The sequence below is a fragment of the Monodelphis domestica genome, chromosome X, assembly GCF_027887165.1.
Source record: "Monodelphis domestica isolate mMonDom1 chromosome X, mMonDom1.pri, whole genome shotgun sequence".
NCBI classification, from domain to species: Eukaryota; Metazoa; Chordata; class Mammalia; order Didelphimorphia; family Didelphidae; genus Monodelphis; species Monodelphis domestica.
The window spans coordinates 86,357,964-86,370,435 of record NC_077235.1 but is presented as its reverse complement, the minus strand read 5'-3'; positions in this window follow the sequence as shown (position 1 = coordinate 86,370,435).

The following is a 12,472-nucleotide window of genomic DNA, read 5'->3' as shown; positions in this document are numbered from 1 at the left end:
CCTTCCCCACCACCTGTGTTCGACAATCTGGGCCTGGCACAGCCCTGCCTGCAAGGTTCACCCTCCAGACCAGTGGCTTTGCCTGCCCGGAGGTTCCTGCTGCCGCTGGAAGCTTAGCGCTCTAGGTGCGGGGGGAGGGGTCCTGGGACCTTCCTTCTGTCTTCCCCTTAAACCAGAGTGTTCTCGAATTCTTGCTTTTGGGGGGTGTACCTTTTGGATTGAGTCCAGCAGAAGGATTCCTTGGCTCTATATTGTTGTTAGGTTTGATTTTCAGTCCCCTGGGAGCATTCAGTTTGTGGCCGATAAGGAAGGGTATTCAGAGGTCTGAACTTTTGCTGCTTCTAAGCCTCCATCCTGACTCCACCCCTTTCTTGATATGCTTTTAAAATAGAACACGTAGGTAGTTATGGGGCAGCCATTTTAATTCTCATGGAGCCATGTTGCAAAAACAAAACAAGAGAGCAGAGGAAAAAGAAAGTGGAAACACCAGGCTTCCACCTGGAGGCACAGAGGAATTTGGATCTCCTTGGTCCCATCTGAGCCTCCATACAGTACCGATGCCTGTTACTGTGCACACTGCCCTCTTGATTGGCCTCAGGTTTTCCTACCACCTCCTCCCTCCCTACCCTTATGGTACAATGCCATTCCATCATGGCCACATCCTATGACTGGCTCGGTCATTCCCCTCCATGATGGGCATCCCCTTGTTTCCAGTGCTCTGTTGCCCCCAAAGGAGCTGCTGGAGACATTGCTGTACAGAGAGGCCCTTTCCCAGCCCTTGTTTTGCTCTCTTTGGGATACAGGCCTAGCAGTGGCATTGCCGGCTCAAAGGGGATGCACGGCTTGATAGTGCTTTGGGCCCTCTTCCAGACTGCCTTCCTGAGTGGATGGAGCAGTTCACAGCTCCACCAACAGTGCACTAGTGTACCCATTTCCCCACACCCCTCCACACTTGTTTTTTGCCTTTGCCGTCATGCTAGCCAGTTTGATGGGTGTGAGGCGGCATGCATTTCCCTAATTATTCATGGTTTAGAGCATTTTTTCTAAATTGATTTCTTCTGAAAACGACCTGTTCGTGTGTCTGCCTCGACCATTTACCTACCGACTGGGGGAATGGCTCACCCTCCATATTTGAGGAACAAGAGGATGGGCCTCAGCTCTTCTCACTTCAGTTGCCTTTGGGCGAAGCCTTCTGAATTTCATGAGGTCAAAATCCATTTTTCCCCTGCCATCCTCTCTTCTTTGCTCATGAGATCTGCCAGGCTGCTAACCTCGGTGATTTGCATCCCCTGTTATGTCTGTAGCATGTACCCATTTGGACCTTCCCTTCCCGTATGCTCCAGGCTGTTGGTCTCCGGGCCTCACTTCTGGCCAACTGCTTTCCAGTTTCCCCAACAGTTCTCGTCCCGAAAGGCTTGGCTGTCTGGGCTTTCCAGACACTGTTCAGCTGTGTCTGACTCTTTTGGCCCCCTGTGGGGTTTTGGGCAAAGGTAGTGAGAATGATCTGCTATTTCCTTTGCCAGCTCATTTACAGCTAAAGAAACGAAGGCAGACAGAGTGCCGTGAATTGCCTAGGATCTCGCAGCTGGTGAGTCAGATTGCCATTCAGGAAGTTGAGTCCTCCTGACTCTAGTCCCCGCACCGCATCACCTGTGCCCACTGTCACACCGATGTGCCTGGAATGCCTGGGTCAGGACTATGGCCATTTGTGTGCCCCTGTTTATTGTGTGCCTCACTGACTCCGCTGATGTGCCACTCTTTTTCTTAGCTAGGACCACACTGTTTGGATGGTACCATTTGAGATCTGGGACAGTGACAGTGAGGCCGCCTTCCTTCACAGGTTTTGTCTTGGATTCCCTTGCCCTTTGGTTCCTTCGGATCAATTGTTGGGATGCTTTCCTAGTTCAGTACTTTGGTCGGCCTGGCCCTGAAGCCCATGACAAAGAATGTTCCTCCAGTTGTTTGGATCCGTCTTTCTTGGTGTGAGAGTGTGTGTCAGTGTGCACGTGTTGACAATGGGATTTCTCTTGCTCATGGACTTTGTTTGTGAAGTCCTCCAGAAATGCTGACTCCTGTGACTTTCTTTAGCATGAAGTCATTCGTTGTTTTCACTAGTCTTTTCAGTTGATTCTTTAGGATGCTCTAAGTGGGCCACCATACCATCTGCAAAGAGGGAGAGTTTCGTTGCCTCATTGCCTATTGGCATTCTTTCCATTTCTTTTTCTTTTTTCTTTTCTTTAATTAGTTAATTTAGAATATTCTTCCATGGTTACAAGATTCATGTTCTTTCCCTCCCCTCCCCCACCCCCTTCCCACAGCCAATAAGCAATTGCCCTGGGTTTTACATGTGTCATTGATCAAGATCCATTTCCCTATTATTGGTAACTGTAGCAGGGTGGGTGATCATTAGAGTCTCCATCCCCAATCCTATCCCCCTCAACCCACGTGATCAAGCAGGTGTTTCTTCTGGGTTTCTGCTCCCACGGTTCTTCCTCTGGAAGTGGATAGTGTTCTCTCTCCTAAGTCCCTCAGAATTGCATTCAATTGTGCCACAGTGTATCGGTCTCTGTGTACAGGGTTCTCCTGGTTCTGCTCCTCTCACACTGCATCAATTCCTGGAGGTTGTTCCAGTCTCCATGGATTTCCTCCACTTTATTATTCCTTTGAGCACAATAGTATTCCATCACCAACATATACCACAATTTGCTCAGCCATTCCCCAATTGATGGGCATCCCCTCGTTTTCCAGTTTTTGGCCACCACAAGGAGTGCAGCTAGGAATGTTCTTGTATAAGTCTTTTCCCTCATCATCTCCTTGGGGTCCAAACCCAGCAGTGCTGTGACTGGTCCATTTCTTTTTCTTGTCTTATTGTTATAGCTAGCACTTCCAGTACAATCTTGAATAATAGTGGGGATGGTGAGTAACTTTGACTCACTCTGGCTCTTATTGGGAAGGTTCACAGTTTGTCTCTGTTACAGACAATGCTTGCTCTTGCTTTTAGAAAAATAAAAGCCACCATTTATTCTTATGCTTTCTAGTGGTTTTAAGACAAACAAGTATTATATTTGTCAAAAAGCCTTTCCTGCTTGTATTGAGGGAATTGCATGGTTTTTGTTATTGGTTTGATCAATTATACTGGGAGTTTTCCCAATATTAAATTAGGCTAGAATTCCGCAACAAATCTCAGCTGGACACAGTGTCCGATTTGGGGATAGATTTCTGGAATCTCCGAGCTAGGGTTTTATGGACAGTTTTTTGCATTGATTCTTCTTAGGGAAATTAGTCGTCTGTGGTTTTCTTTCTCTGTTTTTCTCTCCTCCATTTAGGCATTCCTTTCTATTTATGTACAAGAGGTATGTCATGCTGAACTTTTCTAAAATTCTGTCCATCTTTTGAACTTCTTTATTTATGGTTATGCTTATCTGGCTCTGAGAAGGGAAAGTTGAGCTCCCCAATTAGTATAGTTTTACTATTTTCTCCTATAACTCATTTAACTTTTCCTTTAAGAATTGGGATGGAGGGCAGCTGGTGGATGGAGAGCCAGGCCTAGATATGGGAGGTCCTAGGTTCAAATCTGGCCTCAGACACTTCCCAGCTGGGTGACCCTGGGCAAATCCCTTCACCTCCATTGCCTAGCCCTTACCACTCTTCTGCCTTGGAACCAATACACAGTATCGAATGCAAGACGGAAGGTGAGGGTTTCAAAAAAAAGAATTGGGACGCTATGCTATTTGGTGCATATATGTTTAGTTACATCATTTTCTATGGGGCCTTTCAGCAAAATATTGTTTTCCTGCTTATCTCTTTTAACTTGCTTTATTTGTTTATTGTTTTTGCTTTTCCTGAAATCTTGATAGTTATCCCTGCTTTTTTTGTTTTTAACCTCAGCCAAAGCATAACGGATTCTGTTCCAATCTCTTATTTTAACTCTGTGTGTGACTTTCTGTTTCAAGTGTGTTTCTTGGAAAGGACATATTGTTGCATTCTGGTTTCTAATCCACTTCTGTTTTATGGGGTCCATATGATTACTAACTGCACTTCCCTCTATCCTATTTTCTTCTGTTTATTCTTCTTGCTCTCTCTCTCTCTCTCTCTCTCTCTCTCTCTCTCTCTCTCTCTCTCTCTCTCTCTCTCTCTCTCTCTTTTATCTTGTCCCTCCTCTAAAACCTGTTTTGCTTTTGACCAGTGCCTTTCTTTGTTTGCCCTCCACCCTCTTACTATCCCCTGGGGGGCACTTTCTCTTATCTGTTTCCCCTCCTACTTCCTTTGTTAAGTTTCATTTCTGTACCCAATTGAGTATGTATATTTATCCTTCCCTCTTCGAGGCAATTCAGAAAACATTGCAGTTCAAGTGTTGTTCTCTCTCCCTACCCAGTTTTTCTGTCCACTGTAAAAACTTTTCCTTGCATGCTTCCTTTATGCTACAAAACTTTATCCCTTCTTCCTTTCCCTTCCCCATTCTTCCAGTGCAACCTCTTTCTCATCCTCCTATTTTTTTAGATCATTGAAACATAATTGACTCATATCTATGCCCTCTATTTACATAGACTCCTTCTAACTAACTGCCTTAAGAGTGATAAAGTTCTTTGAAGTTACATCTTCATCTTTACCTTCCTGTATAGGAAGATAATCAATTTAACCTTATTGAATTCCTTATTATTTCTTTTTCACATTTACTTGTTTATGTTCCAAATAGGAATCTCATATTTGAAAGTCACACCTTCTATTCAGCTCTGGTCTTTTCATCAGGAATTCTTGAAGATCCTCTATTTTGCTAAATGTTTCTCCAAATGAGTTTATTTTATTTAGTTAAATCAATATCTGCATGAGGGAAGGAAAAGGAGAAAAAAGCTCCTGTGCCCTCACAAAAATAAAAACTTATATGTCCCAGCGAAATGTATTGAAGGATATTCTTTAACACTGACAAGGGCCTCAGAAAACATCCTCAAAGCTTGAATCTGTTGCCATTTGGTTGGGGAGAGGATATGGGTTCACAGTAGCTCACAAATATGAGTTCTTTAGGATCACACTCAGTTTTGTTGGTAGGGTATTCTTGGTTGTAATCCTAGTTTGCTTTCTCGAATATCATATCCCAAGCCCTCTCCTTCTCTAAAATGTGGAAGCTGCTAAATATAGTGTGATACTAACTATAGCTTCTCAGTTTTTTAATTGTTAAGTAAAGTTAAGTAACTTGCCCAGGGTCACACGGCTAGGAGGTGTCTGAGGCCAGATTTGAACCCATGTCCTCCTGATTCTAGGCTTGATACTCTATCCACTAAGCCACCTAGCTGCCCAAGAAGTTCTTTTTTTCTAGTGAGGTTTTGTGCTGTTTTTGTCATGTGGCCAAATTGTTTAAGGTGTTATTTATGTCAGGATTTTTTGTTGTGCCTCTTTTACCAAGTTGATCATTCTCTTTTCATAATTTTCTTGCATTGTTCTTACTTCTTTTCCTGATTTTTACTCTACCTTTCCTATTTGATTTTTAAGAATCATTTTTTATTCCTTCTTTAGCTTTTCCACAAATTATTTGGGGTGGGGGTTGGCTGGTGTCCAATCTGCATTTTTTCTTTGATTCCTTGCTTGTGGTTATTTTCTTCTGAGTGTGTTTCTTGAGCTTCCCTGGCACTAGTAGCTTTTTGTGGTCAGATTCTTTTTTTGTTTGCTCATTTGCCCTACCTATTTCTTGACTTTGAACTTTCTGTTAAAGTTGGGCTAGGGAGGCACTGTCCCAAGCTTTAGGCTTTTTCATGCTGCTACTTTCATTGCTAGTTCTGAGGGTCTATAAAATTTGGGTGCTTCCAACTTGGTTTGATGTGGAGAGATGGGTGGGAAGTCAGTCAATGCTCCCCTGGCCCCTGCTCACCATAAGTGTTCATCTCTGTCTTGGAACTGTGACTCCAAGCTGGGTATGGGCAATGGAGTTAGCAAACAGTGCTGGCATAGGGGTCCCTTGTAATCTTTGACCAGGTGTCCAATCCCATTATATATTGTCTCTGGCCCCAGAGATCCCAAAGCTTACTTTCTGCTGTCATTGTGGCTGCTTCCAAGGCTCCCAGCTGGTGTTGCCACCATCTGTGCTTTGGCCTAGCCCCTACCCCCATGACACAGAGCTCTCTTTACAACCTTCTAAGATGTCATAGCTAGACAAATGTCTCACCCCAATTGTTTGTTGGCTCAATTAGAGGTGTTACTTTAAAGTGGTTTGGGGGGGAGTGTTTGGGGTGGGGGAAGGTTTGACTCTTTCCCAGGCAGATAAGCCTAATGTCTGTCGGACTGCTTTCTAATTGGGTTGTTTTCCTAGCAGTTTGAGTCAGATAGGCAATTGTCCCCCTCCCGCACCGAGTTAATGGATTCTGTTGTTTCTGAGCTTCCATTCCATGGGTGTCTCTTCTTTGCCCAATGCCGGATGGTTTTGAAGACTGTTGCTGTATAACGCAGCTTGAGGCCAGGAGGTGGTGGTCTTCAGTGCCTTTGCTGTTCTAGACCTTCAGCTTTTTTTCCAAATGGATTTTGTCGTTATCTTGTCAAGCTGATAAAGTCTGCTCTTGGCCATTTGACTGGCACAGCGTTAACAGCATGGATTCATCTGGGTCGCGTTGCCATTTGTAGCATAGTGGTATGGCCTGGCCATGATGTGAAGTGTTCCTCGAGCCTCTTCTCGAAAGTGTGCTCCAGCATCGGGTCTCCAGCAGTCCTTTGTGTGCTTTGGGAGGCTGAATCTATGCATTTCTGAGTCCCTTGGGAGGAGAGGAGCATCTCTGTTATGCTGTTATTTGATGGTATTGAGTCTTTGGGAGCTCACAGCTTTACTAAAGCCATTCATTATCTCAAGTGACATCTTTGCTGCTTCTCTAGCGTTTTCCAAGCACTTGGCATCATGTCATCTGCAAATAGGGATCGGCTCATCTCGACTTTACCTGTCTTTCATCCTTTAATTGCTTTTCCTTGGCTCATTGCTATTGCTAGCACTTCCAAATAATGATTGGGAGAGTGAGCCTCCTTGCTTATTTCTTATCTTTATTGGAAAAGGTTCTAATATAGCCCCACTGCCTAGGATGTTGGCTTTTAGTTACATGCTTTCCATTTTTTTTATTACTTCTTGAATCCTTACCTTCAGTCTTAGAATGGATATTGTGTTTTGGTTCTAAGGCAGAAGAGTGGTAAGGGCCAGGCAATGGGAGTTAAGTGACTTGCCCAGGGTCACCCAGCTAGGAAGTGTCCGGGGCCAGATTTGAACCAGGACCTCCTGGCTCCAGGCCTAGTGCTCTGTCCATTGAACTACCCAGCTGCCCCTAGGTAGAAGGGTAGATGCTTTTTATGAAATTGAAATAAGGTCCCTCTAGGCCTATATTTTTGCAGGGTTTTTCAGGAGCATTGTATTTTATTTTTGCTCATGGCTTTTTCTATATCTCTTGAGATGATCATGTGGTTTTGGATGTTTTGATTTTGAATATGAGTCATTCCTGTAATTCTTTTCCTAATGTTGAACCATCCTGGCACCCCCAGTATAAATCCTACTTGGTCACAATGAATGATTTCTTGGAGAAATCAATGCAGTGTGTTTGATAGGATTTTGTTTAAATTTGAGTGTTCATTAATGATGTTGGTCAAAAATTGCCTTTTTGGGTCTCATTTTTCCCTGGTTTAGGTCTTGTCTCATCAAGGCATTCTGGTGGGCTTCTTTCTCGCTTCATTTTTGTAAATAATCTGTGAAATGTTGGTACTAATCATTCTTTGCAAGTTTCATAGTATCCTCCTGAGGATCCATCAGGATCCCGGGTTTCCCCTTTGGTCGTTCCCTGGCAGTTAGTTCTATTTCCTGTTCTGAGGCCAGGCCTTCTGGGAGTTTGGGGATTTTGTATTTTTTAAGCTATTCCACGATTTCTTTTGTGTTTTCAGTTTCATTAGCATACAACTGTACAACATGTTCTGATTATCCTTTTTATCTCCTCCGGTCTTGCTGTGATTTCCCCTCGTTCATTTGTTGATTTGATTTTATTTTCTGCCCTCTTCTTTTTAATCAGATTAGACATATCCATTTTATTAGTCTTTTGTAGGAATCCGCTTTTACTTTTAGTTATGTGGATTTCCTGTTTCCAATCTACTCCCCATGTAATTTCTAGTGCCTCCTCTCTTGTACTTACTTTAGGGTCATCTTGACTTTCTCATTTTTAAGATGTATATTCGGTTTGTTAATCTTTGGGGGTTTGTGAATATGTGACTGAAAAGATGGGATTTTTATCCTGAGGAGAGTGGTTTTAGCTGTCTCCTAGAAATGTTTGTATGTCGCTCAGGCCTGATCATCTTCTTTTACATAGTTATGATTTCTAAGATTTGTTCTTTGACCCACTCATTATTTCAGGTTGCACTGTTAATTCTCCATCTGTGGTCCCCAAACAAATCTCTGGTTTTATTGCATCATGATCTGTAGAGGATGCATTGCATTTTCCTGTCCTTTTACATTTCTCTCCGAGCTCTATTACATGAACAATTTTGATAAAAGCTCCATGTGGTGCCTAGAGAACTAGAGACTAAATCTTCTTCTGCATTTCCATTGAGAAGCCACCCTAACTCCTTCAGCTCTAGTTTCTAGTTTAGCCGTCTGTCCCTTTCCATGTTTTCTCTGTTGTTTGTGTTTCAGTTAGACTTATCCACAAAGACAATAGTCATTCTCGGTCACCGTCATAACCACTATATTCACGGTCACGTGAATAACCACTATAGACTTATCCCAAACCCATAAAGGGCTATTGAAGTCTCTTGCCACTGCTGTGTGACTGTCCCATTCTTCTTATAGCTTTGATTGGTTCTTGAATGACTTTGGATGTTTATTACTGATATTAGTTCATCATCGATAATCTTTTGGACATAATAGACTTTCCTTGTTGTTTATAGCTTTATTTTCTGAAGGTTGTTTTGCTCAGTCTGTTAGAATGATGGCAATTCCCGTTTTGGAGAATGGCTTTGAATAGGTGATGCCGAGTTAAATCCTCCCTCGTCAGATGGACGGGACTGGAACTCTCTGGAGAAGCTCAGTCCGGAGGCTGGCCAGCAGGCCACGAAACTGAGAAGAGAGGAAAGGCAGTCTCCAGTGCCCCAGCTGCTTTTGCTTTTACTGTGAGGTGATGATAACAGGGTACTCACACAGGGCAAGGAGATCCCGCAGGGCGTAGTTTTTGGACTTTCTGCTTTCTACAGACAGGTACTTCAAAGACCACATGTGCTGTAATGGTGGGCTTCTTCTCTCAATGAACACAGCCTGGAGCAGGGACAGGGCCCCACAGTATAGCTAGTTCCAGCTCCCCTTGTGACTTCTGAGAGGACCTTGAGGGACTGAGGGGTTCTTTTCACCCAATTGTTCTGAGCCTCCATCCATGATCATCCAACCAGTGATTAGTAGCCTCTATTGATGACCTGCTGACATCTCCTTAAAGCCACTGATAGTCCATTAAAAATCAGTTCTCTTTTATGAAAGAATGTTTGCTGAAAGGCATAGGAAGGTCCAAAAGCAAAAGGACCCCCCCTCCCCCCAAATGGCCCACATTCTTTTCTCTATACCTTGGTCTCTGGGATCAGCACATTCCCACTTCAAGTGGTCTTTAGAAATATCTCAGGCACTGTGCTAAGCACTAGAGGTACAAAAAGGGGCAAAAAACACTCTCTACCCCCAAGGAGTTTACAATCGTGTGTGTGTGTGTGTGTGTGTGTGTGTGTGTGTGTGTGTGTGTGTGTGAAACAACATCCAAATAAACACTGGCCATGCAAAGCAAGCTCTAAACAGGATAAATAAGAAATAATTAAGAGAGGGAAGACTGTAGAATTCAGAGAGGCTGGTTAAGGCTTCCTGACAGAGCTGGAATTTTGGTGGAGACTTCCAGGAAGTCAAGGAGGTCAGGAAGAGCATTCCAGGCATGGGGGGACAGCCAGAGGGAATGCCCAAAGATGGACTCTTATTCATGGAAAGGCCAGGAGGCCAGTGTCACTGGATCAGAGTAGTGTAAGGAGGTAAGGGTTGTGAAAACTGGGAAGGGAAGGTAGGAGGGTTTGAATGCCAAACAGAGCATTTTGTATGTGATTCTGGAGACAATAGGGAGCCACTGGAGTTTCTTGAAGGGAGGGGGCAGTATGACATGATCAGACTCGAGTTTGGGGAAAACCACTTTAGTGGCTGAATGGAGGATGCTTTGGGGTAAGGAGAAACTTGAACAGAGCAGCAGCTATTGCAACAGCCCCGGAGTAAGGACCTGCACCAGGAGAGAAAGGGGGCATGTAGGGAAGATGCTGCAGAGAGAGATGGGTAGGCCTTGACTCGCACTTGGCTAGAGGGCGGAGAGGTAGTACGGAGCCCAGGATGCGATGGCGCCGCGAGGTTTGGAGTCCGAAGAGGTTTTAGGGGGGAAGACAACGAGTTCTGCTCCGGCCCCAGCGAGTGTCCTGGGTCCCTTGAAGATGTGAGATTGGAAGTCAGCACGGAGGTTGGGGCAGGAAAGGTAGCCGGGATGAGATGGGAATTGAGTCTGTGGGAGCCGACGAGAGCACTAAGCGGAGAAGAGACTGAGCCCTGGAGGATGCCGGACGCGGCCTGGAGGGAGACCGCTGAAACCTTTCTGAAGGACGCAGAGGAGGGAAGAGGAGAACCACGCAGAGAGGTGTCTCCGAAACCCCGAGAGAAGGGAGGCATCGGCAGGGAAGGGAGGGTGGGACGGTGGTGAAGGCTTTGCTAACTTGGGAGAGAGGAGCTCGGTGCAAGGGCTGATAATCCTGGAAGCCAGCTCGGAAGGAAGGACCCAAGAAGAAAGTGAGAGGAGAAAGGCGAGCAGTAAACAGCCAAGGGCTGGGGATACAAAGAAGAGAGAAGAAAGTCAGCCTCTGCCCTCGAGGGGCTGATATCGGCCCGGCTGCCGGAAGACTGCCAAGAAAAGGGACGCGAGGGGAGAGGGGAGCCTCTCAGGCTTTGCTAGGAGCTCGAGGCTTTGCTGCTCTTCGGGCGCTCCTCCCCAGGTAGTGAGTGCCCCGGACCAATCCTTCTTGGACACTCGGTTGCCCAGCAAAGAACCAAGGCGAGGAACCAAAGAAATAGGCGCTCCGTGGACTCCTGGCCGTATGTGAGCTGTGCCTGCTCCCCGGCTCTCCTTGCTCATTCCCAGGGGAGACAGAAGATCTGTCCTCCTCTTCCCCCCTTTGGCACGCATACTCGATTGAGATCAGCAGAGCCCGGCAAACTGTATGTCCTGTCAAACAACCATCGTCACAACCGGTCAAGAAGTGGGACAGGGCATCGGGGAAGGGAGTGGATACACAATACGCGGGGGGGCGACGCCAGCGAGCTAGTGCCTGGTAAACCCAGAGAGGCCAGCCTGTGGGGAAGAGCTCACTGCTTAGCTTCGGGGGAAATGGGAAATGGGGGGCAGGAACTAGGTCTACCCGGAGCAGGGCCGGCCAAGGGGCAGATGCTTTAGGCCCAAAGGGTGGCACCGAAGTAAGCTGGGCAAACAGAGACTCGTCTCCCTGGCAGATCCTTGAGGAAGGGACGAATTGATGAGCAAACGAGACCGGGCGCATTGTCCCATGGGAAAGGAGTTGGCCGTGGGACTTGTGGATGTCCGCCTCCGGGAAGAAAGAGGGATAAAGGGAAACACAAAAGACCTCATTTCTCCGAGCCGTTTTTGTCAGCGACGCCTTCTTCTTGCTGTTGCGGTCGTCTCCGTTTCTTTCCGCTTCCACTTCAGCCACTGCCACAAGGGCCCAATGGCTCCTGACCCGAACTCCAAACGAAGCCCACAGCTCTTTCTCTGGAGGGGGAGAGCGTTCCTCGGCATGGGCCTTTGAGGAGCAGCCAAGTTTTCGCAGAGAACCATCACAGTATGGCTGTTGTGGTGCACAAGGCTCTCCGAGTTCTCTCTGCTTCAGGCCCTGCAGGTCCCCCAGGTTCTTCCGCGGTCACCTTGCTTGGATCTCCGGGTCTTTGCCAGCACACAAGGAGCTGCGCAGAATATCTTTGTACAAACGGGTCCCTTCCGCCTTCTTTTTATTGTCCCTTTGGGATACAGACCCAGTAGTGGCACTGCCGGATCAAGGTTCTGGCATCCTCTGCGCACGCACAGTTGCTAATGGCCCTCCATTGACAGCTCCACCAGCAATGCATTAGTGGCCCACGTTTGCCACGTCCCCTCCAGTACTGATAGTTCCTTTGCCGCCGTCTTGGCCAGGCTGCAGAGTGCGCGGTGCTCCCTGAGCTTGTTTTCATTTGCCCTTCTCTAATCCGGAGGGAAGTGGAACAAGTGCTTAGTGATGGCGCTCATTTCTCCATTTGAAAAGCGCTTCTTTGCATCCTCTGCCCGCAGCCCCAGGAGTGAGAGCGGCCCCCAGGAAGGTCAGAGCTGCGGCGCGCTCTGGCCATGCGGCCCCCAACCCTCTCCCGGCAGTGCTTTGTAGACGCTGCGTGCTCTGGTGCAGGAATTCGGAGAGAAGC